At 41.2% G+C, this 17,578-nt stretch overlaps 1 protein-coding gene across 1 annotated transcript in view; it reads right to left on the bottom strand.

Moving 5' to 3' along the window:
- Positions 1 to 10,833, bottom strand: part of FBXO42 (F-box protein 42) — an 83,719-nt gene extending 72,886 nt beyond the window's left edge. Inside the window, exon 1 of the mRNA XM_045548618.1 lies at positions 10,606 to 10,833. The gene's annotated coding sequence lies outside the window, so the exon portion shown is untranslated. The remainder of the gene's footprint in view (positions 1 to 10,605) is intronic.
- Positions 10,834 to 17,578: the final 6,745 nt, after the last annotated feature.

The raw sequence follows: 17,578 nt of genomic DNA, 5'->3' as shown, positions 1-17,578 counted from the left end.
ACACAGATGGTAAAACTATACAGAAAAGCAAAGAAATTACCACTAAAGTCAAAATAGTGGTTACTTCAAGGAGAGAGAAATGGTTGTGATCAGACAGCAGCACACTGGAAAGATGTTTAGGACACCAGCAATATTCTATTTCTTGACATGGATATTGTTTACACCGGTATGTGCTTTAATTATTCTTTAAACTGTATATGTTTTATGCACTCTTCTTTATTTCTCACAATATAAAGAAATCTAGCTACAATTAACTTTTAATACTATTTAATAATAATGTGCAAATATTTGTGCAATTGAACTTTCACTCTGAACACATGCTCACTCACATAGTTCATCCAAAATAGTTTCATGGCTAGGCACAGTGGCTCACATCTGTAATTCCAGCACTTGGGAAGCTGAAGCGGGAGGACTGCTTGAGGCCAGGAGTTGGATCAGTCTGAACAACATAGCGAGACCCTGTCTCTACAAAAAAAAAATTTTTAAATTAGCCAGGAGTGGCAGTGTGTGCCTGTAGTCCCAGTTTCTCAGGAGGCTGAGGCAGGAGGATCACTTGAGCCCGGGGAATATGAGGTTTCAGTGAGCTGTGATTGTACCACCACACTCCAACCAGGGCAACGGAGCGAAACCCTGTCTTGTAAAAAAAAAAAATAGATAAATAAAAAATAAAATAGTTTCAGGTAAGAGTGCATAGCAGAACCAATCTGCCAAAGGTAAAAGAATAACCAAATCATTAGGAACTGAGAAGAAAGGAAGAAATCTCATTAGAAATCTCTTAAGGTTCCAATGCTTCTCAAACTTCAATGTGAATCTAGTTTAAACTATAGATTCAGATTCAGTAAGCCTGGCATGGGACTTGACATTCTACATTCTAACCTTGATGATACCAATGCTGCCAGTCTGCAGACTTTGTGTAGCAAGGTCTTAAGTAACCATTAAAATGCAGTGGGTGTCAAGACTAGATGATAAAGAGGCCGAGGCAGGAGGACTGCTTGAGCTCAGGAGTTTGAGACCAGCCTGAGCAATAGTGAGACCCTGTCTCTACTATAAATAGAAAGAAATTAGCCAAACAACTAAAAATAGAAAAAATTAGTTGGGCACGGTGGCACGTGCCTGTAGTCTCAGCTACCGGGGAGGCTGAGGCAGTAGGATGGCTTGAGCCCAGGAGTTTGAGGTTGCTGTGAGCTAGGCTGACGCCACGGCACTCTAGCCCAGGCAAGAGAGTGAGACTCTGTCTCAAAAAAAAAAAAAGCCTAGATGATAAAAAGGGAAGGGAAACCATAGGTATTGACAGTATGTGCCAGGTACTTTATTTCATTTAATCCTTAACTCTATAAGGGTCATATTATCAGTCCTGTTTTACAGATGAGTATAATGGGGCTCAGATAAATTAACTTGTCCATGGTCACACAGCTTTATAGAAAAGAAGATGAACCGGAATTTAAACCCAGTTCTATGACTCTATCTATCTATCTATCTATCTATCTATCTATCTATTTAAGACAGAGTCTCGCTCTGTTGCCCGGGCTAGAGTGAGTGCTGTGGCGTCAGCCTAGCTCACAGCAACCTCAAACTCCTGGGCTTAAGCGATCCTACTGCCTCAGCCTCCCGAGTAGCTGGGACTACAGACATGCACCACCATGCCCAGCTAATTTTTTTCTCTCTATATATATTTTAGTTGGCCAGATAATTTCTTTCTATTTTTTTTTTTTAGTAGAGACGGGGTCTTGCTCTTGCTCAGGCTGGTCTCGAACTCCTGACCTTGAGCGATCCACCCGCATCGGCCTCCCAGAGTGCTAGGATTACAGGCGTGAGCCACCACGCCCGGCCTCCATTTATTTTTTATCTTTCATTTTTGGTAGAGAAAGGGTCTCACTATGTCACCCAGGCTGGTCTCCAATTCCTGGCCTCAGGTGATCTTCCCACTTCAGCCTCCCAAAGTGCTGGGATTACAGGCATGAGCCACGATGCCTGGCTATTTAAAGAGAGTATAAATAAGTCATTGAAATTCATTTCACACCATCCTCAAAAGAATAACAGTAATATGTTCCATTACATATCTTACATATAGACTTTCACCTTCTTCCACTAGCTCTTTCTTCAAAATGTCCTTCCCCTTTATTGTTATCCCCCTGCTATGATGCTGGTTTCACTGTCATCACATTTAATCTACAGTAGCTATCTAACTTCCCTGACTCGTCTCTTGTTCCATCAATGTGGTCTAGAGGATTATTCTGTAGTCTCTAGGAATTCATCAAATGTGAGCAGATGAGAAACATGGTGAAAATGGTGTTTCAGGAAGACGTCAAAGTACTCTACAATCCCACAATGCTCCTATCAAATCTCTCAGTTTGCATATAAAGTCAGCTTCCCCATTGATACAAAAATATTCTGCAAAGAACATGATACATTTTAATAACATGCTGTGAGGGAATGGAAAATTTCATTTCCACTTGTGTTTTTTTCTGGTGGTGGGCAGTGAAAAGAAATCCCCTCCCACTTCTCCCTATCTAAAATACTCATTTCTCTAGACAGAGGAGAGTACCTCCTTCCATCACAAGTCATTTCCTAACCACCCCCTTCCACACTAATCATTTCCAGAAGTCCATCTGTGCCATTACTCTTTCACACTTAATGTCACACTATTTCATGCTGTTATAGTTATGTTTTATATGACTTTTCTCCATAATCAGATTATAATTTCATGAATGGTGGATGTTTTGACTTCTCCTTATCTACAGAAAATCTAAAGGACTGTCGTGTATGCACATGAAATAAATTTTGCTTCACAAGCTCACCTGATCATAAAAATCACCTAGCAGGTAGATTTCCTGGAGATTCTTTCAGAAAATAGGCATGGGCCCAGGAATATTTTCTTTTTTTTTTTAATCAATAAGTACCACAGATGTAAGTTCAGAAAACCTTCACTAATACTTCTAAAACTTAACCTTAAATATTCTCATAATTTTCCTGTAATGCTTTATATACTTTATTGAACAATAGGTTTAAAATATGGTTAACAAAACTTGCAGAAAAATACAAAATAGCATAGCAGGAGATCTTAAGAGATTATGGAGCAAATGAACATTTATTTACAAATGAGACTGAGGTCAGAAAACAAGCGACTTAAGGCCATGCAGCTAATAATTGGTGGCAAAAATAGAACCTGTACCTTTTGCCTTTCAGCCAAGCACTCCTTCTACCACACCATACCAAAATTTATTTTTAAAAGATCAGCAGTAAAGCATTATTTACTGATGTCCATCAAAAACGGACCAGTTTGGGAGGCCAAGGTGGGAGGATCGCTTGAGGCCAGGAATTCAAGATCAACCTGGGCAACATAGCAAGACACTACCACTTCAAAAAAATTTCTAAAAATTAGCCAGGCTTGGTAGTGCATGTCTATAGTCTTAGCTACTTGGGAAGCTGAGGTGGGAGGATCACTCAAGCCCAGGAGTTTGAGGTTACAGTGAGCTACTGCACTCCAGTCTAGGTGAGAGAGAGAGAGGGGGGGGGGGAGGGAGGGGGAGAGAGGGAGAGAGAGAGGGAGAGGGAGAGGGAGAGGGAGAGAGAGAGAGAGAGAGAAAGAGAGAGAGAGAGAGACCTGTCTCAAAAAAAAAAAAAGGGAGGGAGACCAGGTGAACAACTCTGGTAACATCTACACAATGAAGCTGTGAAAATGAATAAGGATTACCTCTGTTCCAATATGGCACGATCTCCAAGATATATTAAGCAAAAAGAGCAAGGTGCTGACCAATGCATGCAGTAGGGCAACCTTTTGTATAAGAAAGGAAAAGAAAAAATATATGTACATATTTGCTTATTTTTGCACAAACAAAAATTCAAAGGATAAACCAAAAACTGACAAAAATTAGGAGGATGGTCCAAGCACCAGCCATGTGACGATCCTTGGCAATTCCTCCTCGTGGTCCCAGCTCTGAAGTGGCAGTAGTGTTTGAGGTGGTGGCCTCTTCCATATTCTTAAAGTTCTGGTAATACCATTCTCCTCCCTTTTGTTCCCTTGTCCCTTGAGGTGATAGCTTCACACTACAGTTATTAATCTCTAAGTTACCCTACCACTACAGTTTAGATATGGCTTGTTCAAACCCATCAATATTCATGTTGAAATTTGATCCCCAATGTGGTGGTGTTAGGAGGTGGGGCCTAATGGGAGGTGTTTGGGTTATGGAGGCAAGATCCCTCATTACTGGCTTGGTGCTGTTACAGAGGTAGTGAGTTCTGGCTCTCTGAGACTGTATTAGTTACCAGGGAATAGATTAGTTCCTGGGACAGTGAGTTGTTATAAGGCAAAGACATCCCTCAGGTTTTCCCCTGTTCCCACTTCCCTTTTGACCTCCTCTGCCATGTTGTGACACTGTACTACAAAAGGCTTCCCGAGAAACCAAGGCCATGTCCTTGAACTTCTCAGCGTGCAGAACAAGGAGCTAACTAAATCTCTTTTCTTTATAAATTACTCAGTTTCAGGTATTCTTTTATAGCAACACAAAACAGACTAAGATACCCACCCTACCCTTTTTTTGCCCTTTTAGTTTATGTAATACAATGTAATCAATTCCCTGTATTAAATCTCCTCTAAAATATTTAGCATGTTTTCCAGTTTTTGGCCAGATCCTGATGGATAGAATATTCTCAGATTAAAAAGAACTGTATGCCAGGCATAGTGGATCACACCTATAATTCCAGCACTTTGGGAGGCCGAGGTGGGAGGATCTCCTGAGGTCAGGAGTTCAAGACCAGCCTGAGCAACATAGCCAGACTCTGTCTCTACAAAAAAAAAAAAATAGCCAGGTGTGTTGGAGTGTGCCTGTAGTCCCAGCTACTGCAGAGGATGAGGCAGGAGGATCACATGAGCCCAAGAGTTTGTGGTTACAGTGAGCTATGATCATGCCACTGTCCTCATGTCTGGAAAACAAAAGAAGCCCGTCTCAAAAAAAAAAAAAAAAACCCTGCAAAGAAATCTTACACTTGCCTCAGTTATTTTATTGGTAGCACTGTGGATACTATATTTTTAAACCTTCTTATATATATGAAAGATAAAGCAAATAAAGCAAGTAAATGTTAACACTATTAAAACCAAAATTTTCAGCCAGGTGTGGTGGCTCATGCCTGTAATCCTAGCACTCTGGAGACCCAGGCAGGCAGATCATTTGAGCTCAGGAGTTCAAGACCAGCTTGAGCAAGAGCGAGACCCCGTCTCTACTAAAAAAAAACAGAAAGAAGGCCGGGCGCGGTGGCTCACACCTGTAATCCTAGCACTCTGTGAGGCTGAGGCGGGTGGATCACTCAAGGTCAGGAGTTCGAGAACAGCCTGAGCAAGAGCGAGACCCCGTCTCTACTAAAAATAGAAATAAATTATCTGGACAACTAAAAATATATATATAGAAAAAATTAGCCAGGCATGGTGGCGCATGTCTGTAGTCCCAGCTACTCGGGAGGCTGAGGCAGTAGGATCGCTTGAGCCCAGGAGTTTGATGTTGCTGTGAGCTAGACTGACACCACGACACTCTAGCTCGGGCAACAGAGTGAGACTCTGTCTCAAAAAAAAAAAAAAAAAAAAATTTTTTCAGTTTAATAAGTGAATTAAAATCAAAAGGGAAAAAATCCTGTAATATGTTAAAATTCATTTATAAATATCAATATTAAATGTTGATTTCTAATTAACATATTTTCTAGTTCTGCCTACTAAAAGACCTAGACACAATGAAGACTCCATCACAATAGACATCCCCCGTACACAGAACTTAGTTTCTAATGACATTCCCTATATAAGACACTAGGGCTTCTTAGAAAAATGACTGATTTCACTTCAAGGACAGGGAGAATACAAGGTGAATCTGGGATAGCTTATTGTGACAAAAAACAAGGAAGCACTTGAAGACCAATGGGGACATGTCAAAAAGACACGACACAAGCTTAAGGATGCTTTTACTGGCCAAATTTCAGTGTCAATAGACAAATAGCTATAACTAAGTGTAAAATAACGAATAAATTAAAGTGTATGTGCCTACAGTGATACAGAGAGTAGCAAAGAAACTTATTTGCCACTACTGAGATGACCATTGCACCAGTTCTTTACCAAGAAATTTTATAATGAAAAGTAAAGAATTAAACACTCTGCCTCATTGGAGAATAATAAAGGAAACAAATTTGAAAAGTATGCCATATTAGTGAATTCCTTAAATATTGAAATAAAAATATCCTAAATAGTAAATATTCTAAGGGAACATTATCAGCTAAAACTAAATCTTATTTACCTTTACAGAAATTAAATGACCTACCTCAAATCTATTACTAGAAGACAAGAGAAGATAAGTTACTATCTAAGCTAAGTTACTGTCCAGAATAGTAAAGTTTTAAAAGCGACTATTGTTTTATATAATACCTATACATTTATCAGATTTATATAGTATACATATATAAACACACACGTGTGCATATGTGTCTGTATCAAAGCACCACGACATACTTCCATTTTTGAAGTAAAACACAGAACAACAACCAGCACTGGGAAAAAAAATATTTGTTGAGATGTGGTCTTGCTCTGTCTCCTCAGCTAGAATACAGTGGCATCATCATAGCTCACTGCAAACTCAAACTCCCGAGCTCAAGCGATCCTTCTGCCTCAGCCTCCCAAGTAGCTGGGACTACAGGCACACACCACCACACCTGGATAATTTTTCTATTTTTCTTGTAGAGATGGAGTCTTGCTACGTTGCTCAGGCTGGTCATGAACCCTGGGCCTCAAGCAATTCCTCCTACTTTGTCCTCCCAAGGTGCTAAGATTATAGACATAAGCCACCATGCCCAGCCTGGAAAAAATTAAATTAGAAACTTAGAAGAAAACTTTATAAATTAAAAAGTAGAAATTTATTACAGAAAGAATCAAATTCAAAGTAAATTTACTCTCCAATGCATGCATGAGTAAGGAAGTACAAAATTAAAGCTACAAGAGTACCACTAAGTCATAATTTTATAAAGACTTATAGAAAAATGCCACAAGAAACAATTTTTAAAATAAGCTGGGCAACTTTTAGGTTTCTTTTTTTTTTTTTTTTTGGAGACAGAGTCTTTCTCTGTCACCCTGGCTCGAGTGCAGTGGCATCATCATAGCTCACTGCCACCTCAAACTCCTGGGCTCAAGGGATCCTTCCTGCCTCAGCCTCTAGAGTAGCTGGGACTAAGGGCCATCACACCCGTCTAATTTTTTCTATTTTTAGTAGAGACAGGGTCTCATTCTTGCTCAGGCCGGTCTCGAACTCCTGAAGTCTAGTGATCCTCCCAGAATGCTAGGATTACAGGCGTGAGCCACCGCACCCCGCCAATACTGGAGAATTTTTAAATGACTTGTCTATAGGTTATATCCTTGTACATGTAGCAAACTGTCACAATGTGGAAAAATGAACACATCACCTTCACTTTTCTGTCAGTCACAACCTTAGGGCACCATTTTCTGTTAAGATACAGATGGCACATGTTCAGACAACACAGTGCCATGTTAAGATTCTACTCAATCCAAAAATTCATTAAGTTTTTGCAATATAGGTGACGACATGCTAAATTAATTACAAAACAACTACAGCACTAGGGTGCGTAATTTTTATCGGGACACAGAAGTTCAGTATCAGAGATGCATAAGCAATCCCAATCCACACAGATTCTATAAAACATTTCAATGTAATTCTGACTTAAGCTGTCAGTTTCACCCAAAAATGAATAAGACTTTCTCATTTTATTATTGGGAGAAAGGAGACAGTACTAACAACCACCTATAGGCAACATGGTAAGGAATGACAACTAAACATTTACTGTATTAAATGTGATCAAATTAAAAAATACAGTACCTCTTGTGCTAGTTTTCAAAACAAAAACAAAAAAAGCATCATCACTCTAAAGTTGTCACCACTTAGTAATCTGAGATATTTTAATCGCAGCTGCAAAGTTTGTGTTTGTTCCCTGTGCATATGACTTACTCAGAAAGGTTCTCCCAAGACTGTTGGATTTTTGGGAATGCAGAAATCATAACTGGGGCATACTGTGTGGGAAGTGTCATGACAGTGAATGAATAAAAGGGGAAAAGAACTGGAGAGAATTTTTTTTGAAGTTTTTATAAAAAGCAAGTCACTCACAAAAGGCAGATTTTGCAGAATAGGAAAGGGTGGGGAAAAGCCATGTCAGCCGGAAGAAGCCTTCCTTGACTCTCTTGGTCGGTTCAGTGCACTTCTTATGCTACAAAATGCTTAATGGGTGTCTTTATCTTGCTCCCCAACCAGACTATAGGCAACTTCAGACCAAAAGCTGTCTGGTCTTAGAATCATTAGTACCTACTTCCCAAAATGTCTAGCACAGAAAGGGCCCTTAATAGGTGTTTCATAAAATAGGAATAATCAATCTTATATTTACCTTTTATTTTACATTTTACAAAGCACTTTCACAAACATTATCTCTTTCGATCCACATAACAATCTTGTGAAGTGGGAAGGGCATTATTTAACCAAATGGCTTCTGATTATATAGAGTTGTTAATTCAATGACTAAAACAACCCTAAAATCAAAAAGATAACCACGTATTTGTTCATCTTCAAGATAGCTTCTCCTTGTGTCCTCAATAATCTCATAAAACTCAGAGGTTTTTCTAGCATTTTCTTTGCTTGCTCTTCATAATAGGTAGGAATAATTACACAGCTCTGAATCTTACGGAAGAGTTTAAACTACATAAAGAGGTATTAAATAAAGGCCCTTCTAAAAATAAGACATTAAGAAGAAACATCCTAAGCTATTTTTCCTGATTCTGTTCTTTCTGTAACTGAGAGAGGTAGGAATAGCAAAAGTCAAAATGCTGTAGAGCAAATGATGTCATGGATGTCATGAAGTTGCAGCAATACCTGATGATGATTTAGCACAACAATGCAACATATTATGCCAAGAAGCATAATGTCAAACCACCAGGTTGTTTTACTGCATTAATTTCACGACTGTTTATTAGCAAACTGATATGCAAAGTGGCTCTCCAATTTTCTACCCCAGAGAAGTTGCTGGTTCAGGCTTAATTTTCGAAAAGGCACTAAGAAAATCTACACATTCCTATGGAAAAGGGTTTAAGAATAGAAAAGGAAAAAAATGGTCAAAGAATTAGCTAATATTAAACAGTTGTCATTTTAACAACTAAAAGCAGCTTCTTGAAGTACACAACACACCCATGGACCAATGTAGATTGGGTAACATATTTATATGGGGCCTATCAAAAGCAAACAGTTATTGGATATAAAGTGACAACATAAAATAGAAAAGACACCCATTCAGATTATACACTTGATTGAATGCACTCAAAGTTAGCAATTTGACACACAGCATCACTATTCACTTTGACAGTTACAGACTGAATTCTAAATGTTCATTTCTAAATGATGGTATTTCCTCTCAAATTCCCCTCGTCCCTTTAAATCTATGATGTCATCATTCTTAAGCACAGGCAAAACCAATTTGTTACAAAGGTATCTGGTGCGTTCAAGCAAAAGCAATTGCCTCAACAATTCCCCACAGCACAATTCCAACTGAAGCCATTATTTCTCAAAGAAGAGACCGACCACAGGCTTCAAACCGGCTTCCCCGCACCACAGAAACTAAATCAAAGTCTCCCGATTAGCATTTGAACAACAACAACAAAAGTTGTTTTCAAAAAGCAATAAGCATATTACAATGTCTCTGCCAGCAAGTGAGAACTGGTAACGTGCCTGAACCTTCATCTAGATCGATAAGAATCCCACCACAGAGAAATCCAAAGACTTCGGCAATTAAGAAATGAAGCTTTTATTTTCCTAAAAAAAAAAAAAAAGTCGGGAGATTTAACAGACAAAGCAATTGGTTATTCCGAATCTTAACAATCCAAAGGTTTCAAACGAACTCCATTAGAGCTGAAGTTACTCTGCTGAGACTATCGAGATCTCACAATTGTTTTCTCTCCGTCTACAAATTCGTTCCCACCCTTCGCCGTTCCTTGTGCACACAATTCTCACCAGAAGCCTTCCACAGTCACAACGTGGACTGCTGTCTCAAGCCAGGAGATCCGCAGTTCCCACTTCTCTAGGGGAACACTCTCAGCAAGCTAGGAGATAGGAAAACCTACTTGTGTTTTATTTCGCAAACCGATTCCAAAACCATCCCTTTACAGCTGCAGCTTCAGAGATGCTGGTCCCTAGCCGCAGCCCCAATTTTACAAGGCCCCCGACTCTGGCTCCTCTCGCCAGGAGTTAAAGGTTCGGGGGAGGAGTGAAAGATTATCTGACACCCTAAAGCTATCCTTGCCCTGGCCACACACCCCTTCGTGGCCCCGGTGAGGGGACTTAGAACCGCCCTGCTGAGGCGAGGAGACGGGTTCGCTCCATTCCAAGGGCTGGCTCCAAGGGGCTCACCTCCTCCCCGCCTAACACAGGAGAGACCGAGGATGGCGATAGCAAGGCGCCCTGATCAGCCAGGGCCGACCCCCGCACCAGACCTGGGGCGCCCGCTGCCCCCAGCGGGCCCGGGGCATAAAGGGCAGCAGGCGCCGGCTCCCCGCCGCAGCCCCAGGAGGGGGAGAGGCCTCACCTGGCCCAGCTCGCTCCACGCTCTCAGGTTCACTCCGCTGGCGACTGTGGTGAGGGAGCCAAGGACAGGGCCAGAGCAGAGGCGCTCTGCCTCAGGCAGCGCTTGCAGTACTCGGGGCTCCTCACAGCTGGCGGGACCCCGAGCCGCCCACAGCCGCCATCTTCGTCCACTCAAACGCCGCCGCCGCTGCTGCCCCGACCGGGAGAAGACAGCGCACAGGGCGCATGCGTCGGGGGGCCGGCGTGGAGGACGCGCGCGCACTCACGTCAGCGCGGCGGGCTGGCGCAGGGCGGCCAGGGCGCGACGCCATGCTCAGAAGGGTCGTGGTCTGGGGCCGAGGTTCTCTGGAGTGTGGAACGCGATCTTGGGGAGCGAAGCTTTCGCGCTCGCCTCCCCTGCATCCCTAGCGTTGGGCTCAGAGCTGCAGCCACCCTCCGCTGCACTGTCTGGACAACTGGGCGGTTTTCCTAAAGGTGTGAGACTGAGACGTTTAGCCAGGAACCCGGATGAGCAGAGGAGGGCTGTGGCGTATGAACGTGCCCTTGGTTATCGCCAGGGGAGGGAAACTCAGTGCCTGGGGTGTGCAGGCGAAGCCTCCCTAACCGTAACAACCACCATGAGTTGTTACCAGCTCCATTTTTCAGAGGAGGAAACAGTAGCAGAGAATTACCAGCCACTTGCCCAGAGCCACACAGCAGTGAAGGGGAATGGGGGGCGGGGCGGAGACAGGATTTGAACTCAGGCTTGTCCGGTTCGCAAGCCCCTTAACTTCCCACTATGACTAGCACCAGGGGATGGGGTCGAGCAGAGTCCCCCTTCTCAAGGGAGTAGACCTGGTGTGTAGGTGAGACCCTTCGTGAACCCATCCCTACAGCATATCCTCTAAGGAAATGCCAGAGATACAGAGCTCAAGGGCTTCAGTCTTCACCCCCTTGTGCCTAAAACTGGAGCAAGCTCGAGCTGCTGGCAGACTGCCTTGGGATAAAGTGGACCTCCTGGGATATCTTATGGGACATAGGGCTGCATCAGAAACCAAGTCCCTTCTCAAGTTGGGAGGGCAAGGCCCTGCTGAGCAGACTTGAGTCAGCCTTACCCTAGAAAGCAGTATGTTTCTCAAACTTGTAATGCAAAGAACCCTGGGGATACACTCAGGGAAACAGTGTGAGAGACACTGATTTAAGAAATTTAAGTCTTTCAATTAGGAAATGTCACTGCAAAAGAGGAATCTGGCAATTATAATTGCTAAAAGAAATATTTAAATCATGTCATTAAAAACCCCATGCTTAAAAATTGTCATAGAACTTGTGACCAACTCCACTCTTCCTCCTCCAAATTGTATCCTGTAACACTCAAGATTAGAAACACTGGACCAGCTATTAAGTGTTTCCTTTAAAAAAAAAAATACAGATTCTAGGGCCCTCCTTAGACCACTGCTTCAGACTTTTTTTAAAGCTGCCCAGGGATTCTGAAACCAGTCAGGGTTGGAATTGTTGGATCATGTTAGAACAGGTTCTAATACGTAACCACTTCACCCTGTGTCTCCTAGCTCAAGGACTGCAGAGATTTTTCTGTTTTTGCTCACTGCTTTACCGCTAGCACCTAATGTAGAGCCTGACACACAGTAGGGACTCCCTAATTACTTGTTGAATGAATGAATGAACCGGGAATTTGGCAACTAAGAGGGCATTTAGTAAATATTTGGTGAGTACCTGCTATGTGCCAGACGATGTAATATGTATGGTAAAATATTTTTAAGTAAAACTAACAAGGTCCCTGCCCTCATGGAGGTCCTCTGCAGTCTACTGGGAGAGATAGGCAATAAACAGGTAAATAAGGCAATATAAAGCTATAAATTGTGATAAGCACAAAAATAATAATCACAATTGATGCTTGTTGAGTATTTTTGTTACATACTAAACACTGCTAAGTAGGTGCCATTATTGTGCTTATTTTATTTTTTCTTTCTTTTTCTGAGACAGAGTCTTGCTCTGTTGCCTGGGCTAGAGTGCCATGGCATCAGCCTAGCTCACAGCCACCTTAAACTCCTGAGCTCAAGCAATCCTCCCACCTCAGCCTCTCAGAGTGTTAGGATTACAGGCGTGAGCCACCGCGCCCAGCTATTGTGATTATTTAAAGATGATGAAACTGAGGCACGCGCACATGGGAATTAAGTAGCTCACCCATGGTCACAGGCAAGGTGACCCAGGTGGTCCCACTTAAAAGCCTATCCTCTTGAACTCTACAGAACCTTGCTTCTGACAAACAGGGAGATAAAATTGAGGCCAGTTGATATATGGCCTGGAATATCAGGAGGAAGACTGGACATTACCTTCTAGGTCATGGAGGTTTGTGAGCAAGGAGGATATAATGTATGATGAAAATGGTGTTTCAGAATAGTCTCTCTACAGTGTGAAGGCTGATTGGAACATGATTGGAGACAAGGAGACAAGGGATAAGGTTAGGATGAGAGGGGTGGCTGCAGTCTAACGGGTTTAAACAAGATGTTTTCCTCCAGAGTTCATCATAATAATCAAGTATAGTCATGCACCACATGATAGTCAACAACAGATCACATATACGATAGTAGTCCCATAAGATTATAGTACCGTGTTTTTACTGTACCTTTTCTATGTTTACATATGTTTAGATACACAAATGTCATTGTTTTACAATTGCCTTCAGTATGCCATTCAGTAACATGCTGTACCAGGTTGTGCCTAGATGTGTAGTAGGTGCTACCATCTAGGTTTGTGTAAGTACATGCTATGATGTTTCCACAACGATGAAATCACCTAACAAACGACAAATTTCTCAGAAAGTATCCCTGTTGTTAAGCAATGCATGGCTGTGCTAAGATTCATTTACACGCACATAGTACAACTTTCAAGAGGTACAAAAGGACATATAATAAAAATTAAGGCTGGGCATGGTGGCTCACACCTCACTTTGGGAGGCTGAGGTGGGAAATTGCTTGAAGTCAGGAATTTGAGACCACCCTGGCCAACATAGCAAGACTCCGTCTCTCCAAAAAGAAGAAAAATTAGCCAGGTGTGGTGGTGTGCACCTAGCTACTTGGGAGGCTAAGGCAGGAGGACTGCTTGAGCCCAGGAGTTGGAGGTCACAGTGAGCTATGATTGTGGCACTGCACTCCAACCTGGGTGACATAGTGAGACCATGTCTCTTTTTTTTTTAAGTTAAAAAAGTCTTTAATTTCCTTAAATAATCCTCATATGTACCATCCACATTGTGGAAAAACTGAAATATGCAGTCTGGACAGCGCTGAGATTCCCAAACACTGTCTCTTAAAAAAAAAAAAAAAAAGATTGAAGTCTATCCTATCAGTCCGTTACCTGGTCAGCCCTTCCCCTCCACCAAAGTTACTACTGTTATAAGTTCCTTATGTCTTTCCAGAGATGCACGCAAAAAAACACACACACATAAATAAAACAAACCTATTAATACAAATAGCAGCATACTAAACACATTGCTCTGTGCCTTGTTTTTTGTAAAAAAGTTACCTGTAGTTCTTTGAGATCACTTAGTATCAGTATGTTTAGGACCACGTAAATTTTGTTAACAGTTGCATTCTACTCCTTTGTATGAATGTACCATAATTTTTTAAAACAAATTCCCTAGTGATGGAAAATTTGTTTCCAGTCTTTTGTGATTATAAATAAAGTAGCAATGTATATCCTTGGGGTCAAAAGTTATGTACATTTTAAATACTGGTAAGTTGCCACTTAGTTCTTAACACAACTGTCTACCTAACCTCAGCTTGTGCATCAGATAGAAAGTTATCTTGCTGTGGGCTTTGCTGTTGTATTCCCATGGCATATTAGAGTGTTTTATGCAGTGTATCAAAGGTACACTCAAAAGTGCAGGTCTCTAATGCACAAGCCCCAAATATGAATGGCACCTCAAACATATTTCACAAGAAAGAGAAGCTCATGTTTTAGGGTCTCTGCCAATACCTGTGTATGCTGTTGCCTCAACTTTTAGGGCTTATCCCTGAAGGAAGAAATTGCCACTACTTTCTCAATTTTAGAGCTTATTTTGTCCCATCTTTCATTTTAAAGTTGAGGAAACAGACCAAAAGAGAGGAAGGGACTTGCCCAAGGTCACAAAGGATCTATATGATTAACCAAGACTGGCCTCCTGATTGCCCATTTCTGTGAAACAAAAGCTATTTCCTTTGCAGGATCCTCAAATGATTTCCAAGATCTCATCTTTCTGGTCTCATTGAAAATTCAGTCCCATGCCAGGCACAGTAGATCACGGCTATAATCCTAGCACTTTGGGAGGCTAAGGTGGGAGGATTGCTTGAGGCCAAGAGTGTGAGGTTGCAGTGAGCTATGATGACTGATGCCAGTGCATTCTAGACCAGTAGACTGGGCAACAGAGTGAGACCCTGTTTCAAAAAGAAAGAAAGAAAGGAAAGAGAGAGAGAAAAAGAGAAAGGAAGGAAGGAAAGGAAGGAAGGAAGGAAGGAAATAGAAAGGAAGGAAGGAAAGGAAGGAAGAGAAAGAAAGAAAGAAAGAAAGAAAATAAATTCAGTCTCAGGAAATGTCCATCTAATGCTTTTGTTAAGGCTCCTTGCCCACTATATTAATAGCGAAATTGTAAAAACCTATCTCCCTCTGCTGGTAATATGGTATAACTACAAAGCCTAAAACTACTGGGAGTCAATTGCATTTAGAAAAAACAAATTAGGCTCCAAGAACAAGATTTAGGTTGATGTCTGACTGTTTCACCCACCTTGTTGTTCCCAAGACCCAGTTAGGATAACGCAATTCAAGGAATGGGTTCACAGGAGAATGTGTGTCAAGTAATACGGTCAAGTAATATGGAGAGTGAACAAGACAAAATCCTTTATCTTTGAAGTTGGTGAGGTAATTAACAGAATTGGTTGAGTTTTAGACATAGAGAATTTGAGGGGCTAGTGGCATATCCACAAGGAGATGGCAATAAGAAGCCGAGCTGTAGGAATCAGTATTGGAAACACCAGGTCAGTTCACAGCTAGAAGTTAACTTTGAGAGTCTTCAGCATACAGTGGTGGCTCATAGTACAAGGATCTAGGTAAGAACAGTGAACTGAGGACAGATCCAAGAGATGAACAATATTTCAGAGACAAGAAGTCATGAAACCAGAAAATTAGTGATCATGTCACTTAAACTTTTAAATAAAGACCAGTAGCATTTAACACATGATTGCAATTTATGGTCATAATCATTAAGAATACAAACTACACATGGGCAATATATATAACCTGAGCTTTTGTACCCCCATAATAAGCTGAAATTAAAAAAAAAAAAGAATACAAACTATAAATTTTCACAACAGGAAGATGTTACTTCAGAAAGATTAATGGCATACTAAAACCATGAGAAAAAAAACACATTCCAACTCAGATAACTTGATTATAGCAGCCAAATGCAACACTACTACTGAATGACATGTTTTTAAAACTGTCAGAGGATTACAGGAACATGTCAGTAAGAATAAAAGCATATAATGTTTGTTTTTTTCCCTGCTTTTGTGTTTTGGGAAAGAAAGGATGATTACAGAGAGAATTATAAATCTTCCTCAGATATGGAAAACACCACCCTCAACTCCCCACCCCCGCCGCCGGAAATGACAATAGTTGGGTCAGGCACAGCATAGTAACTCGTTTAATCCTTACAATCTACCTTTGAAGTAGCTACAATTATTATTATCTCTATTTGTTACACTCAGGGAAACCGAGCTACCAAAACCTTATGTAACTTGCATAAGATCACACAGTTTGATCAAGTTGGAAGTGCCTGAAGTTGAATTTCAAAGTCCAAAGTCTCTATTTCTATAGTAGAGAAAAATAAGACAGGAACACCATTCAAGAAGAAGCATAAATAATTTTTAAAGGTACTGCTAATGTATTTATGTCATTAGAGATCCAGAACTTATTTATTTTTTAGAGACAAGGTCTTGTTCTGTCGCCCAGGCTGGGGTGCAGTGGCATGATCATAGCTCACTGCAGCCTGGAACTCCTGGTCTCAAGGGATCCTCCAGCCTTAGCCTCTCGAATAACTGGGATTATAAATTCTGCCACTATGTCCAGCTTTAGGAGAACCTTAGTAGCTGCCCATCCCACTGGTTGTCCCAGCCCAGGTGCAATACTATCAACTAAGGTTTTTAACTTCATGGTAGAGGACATAGGTTTTTTTGTTTTGTTTTGTTTTGTTTTGTTTTGGAGACAGAGTCTCATTCTGTTGCCTGGGCTAGAGTGCTGTAGTGTCAGCCTAGCTCACAGCAACCTCAAACTCCTGGGCTCAAGTGATCCTTCTGTCTCAGCCTCCTGAGTAGCTGGGACTACAGGCATGCGCCACCATGCCCGGCTAACTTTATTTATTTATATATATATATATATATATATATATATATATTTTTTTTTAGTTGTCCATATAATTTCTTTCTATTTTTAGTAGAGACGGGGTCTCGCTCTTGCTGAGGCTCCTCTCGAACTCCTGAGCTCTAGCGATCCTCCTGCCTCAGCCTCCCAGAGTGCTAGGATTACAAGTGTGAGCCACCGCGTCCACGAAGATATAGTTTTAATAGATGATTGGGATACTGGTTTATGAGCAGGAAATATTGTAAGCATTTTCACCCTATCAGATAGATTATTTATTATTTCTACAATAAAATGTTTTATATATCATAAGATATTTTTCATCTTTTGTTGAGGTATAAAAATGTTTTCAGAATTTTGAAGAAATTATAATCTGCATTTAGGAAAACTACGACTGACTTTAAAAGAAAAAGAAAGTTTTTAGTAATTGCCTGTACTTAGAAAAATGGTTTCAAAGAACACACTTCCCGCGCTCAAGACGGTGACTTCCCTTGAATTTCCATTCTGTGCAAGAGAAAGAGCGTTGCCCTTAAGAAAGATGGCAGCTTTCTGCCTTCTCTGCCCCCTTCCAAGATGGCTGTGTCAGGGTT

The sequence above is a fragment of the Lemur catta genome, chromosome 3 (assembly GCF_020740605.2).
Source record: "Lemur catta isolate mLemCat1 chromosome 3, mLemCat1.pri, whole genome shotgun sequence".
NCBI lineage: Eukaryota > Metazoa > Chordata > Mammalia > Primates > Lemuridae > Lemur > Lemur catta.
Note: the sequence above shows the minus strand (reverse complement) of the source record. Positions and strands in the feature narration are given on the sequence as shown.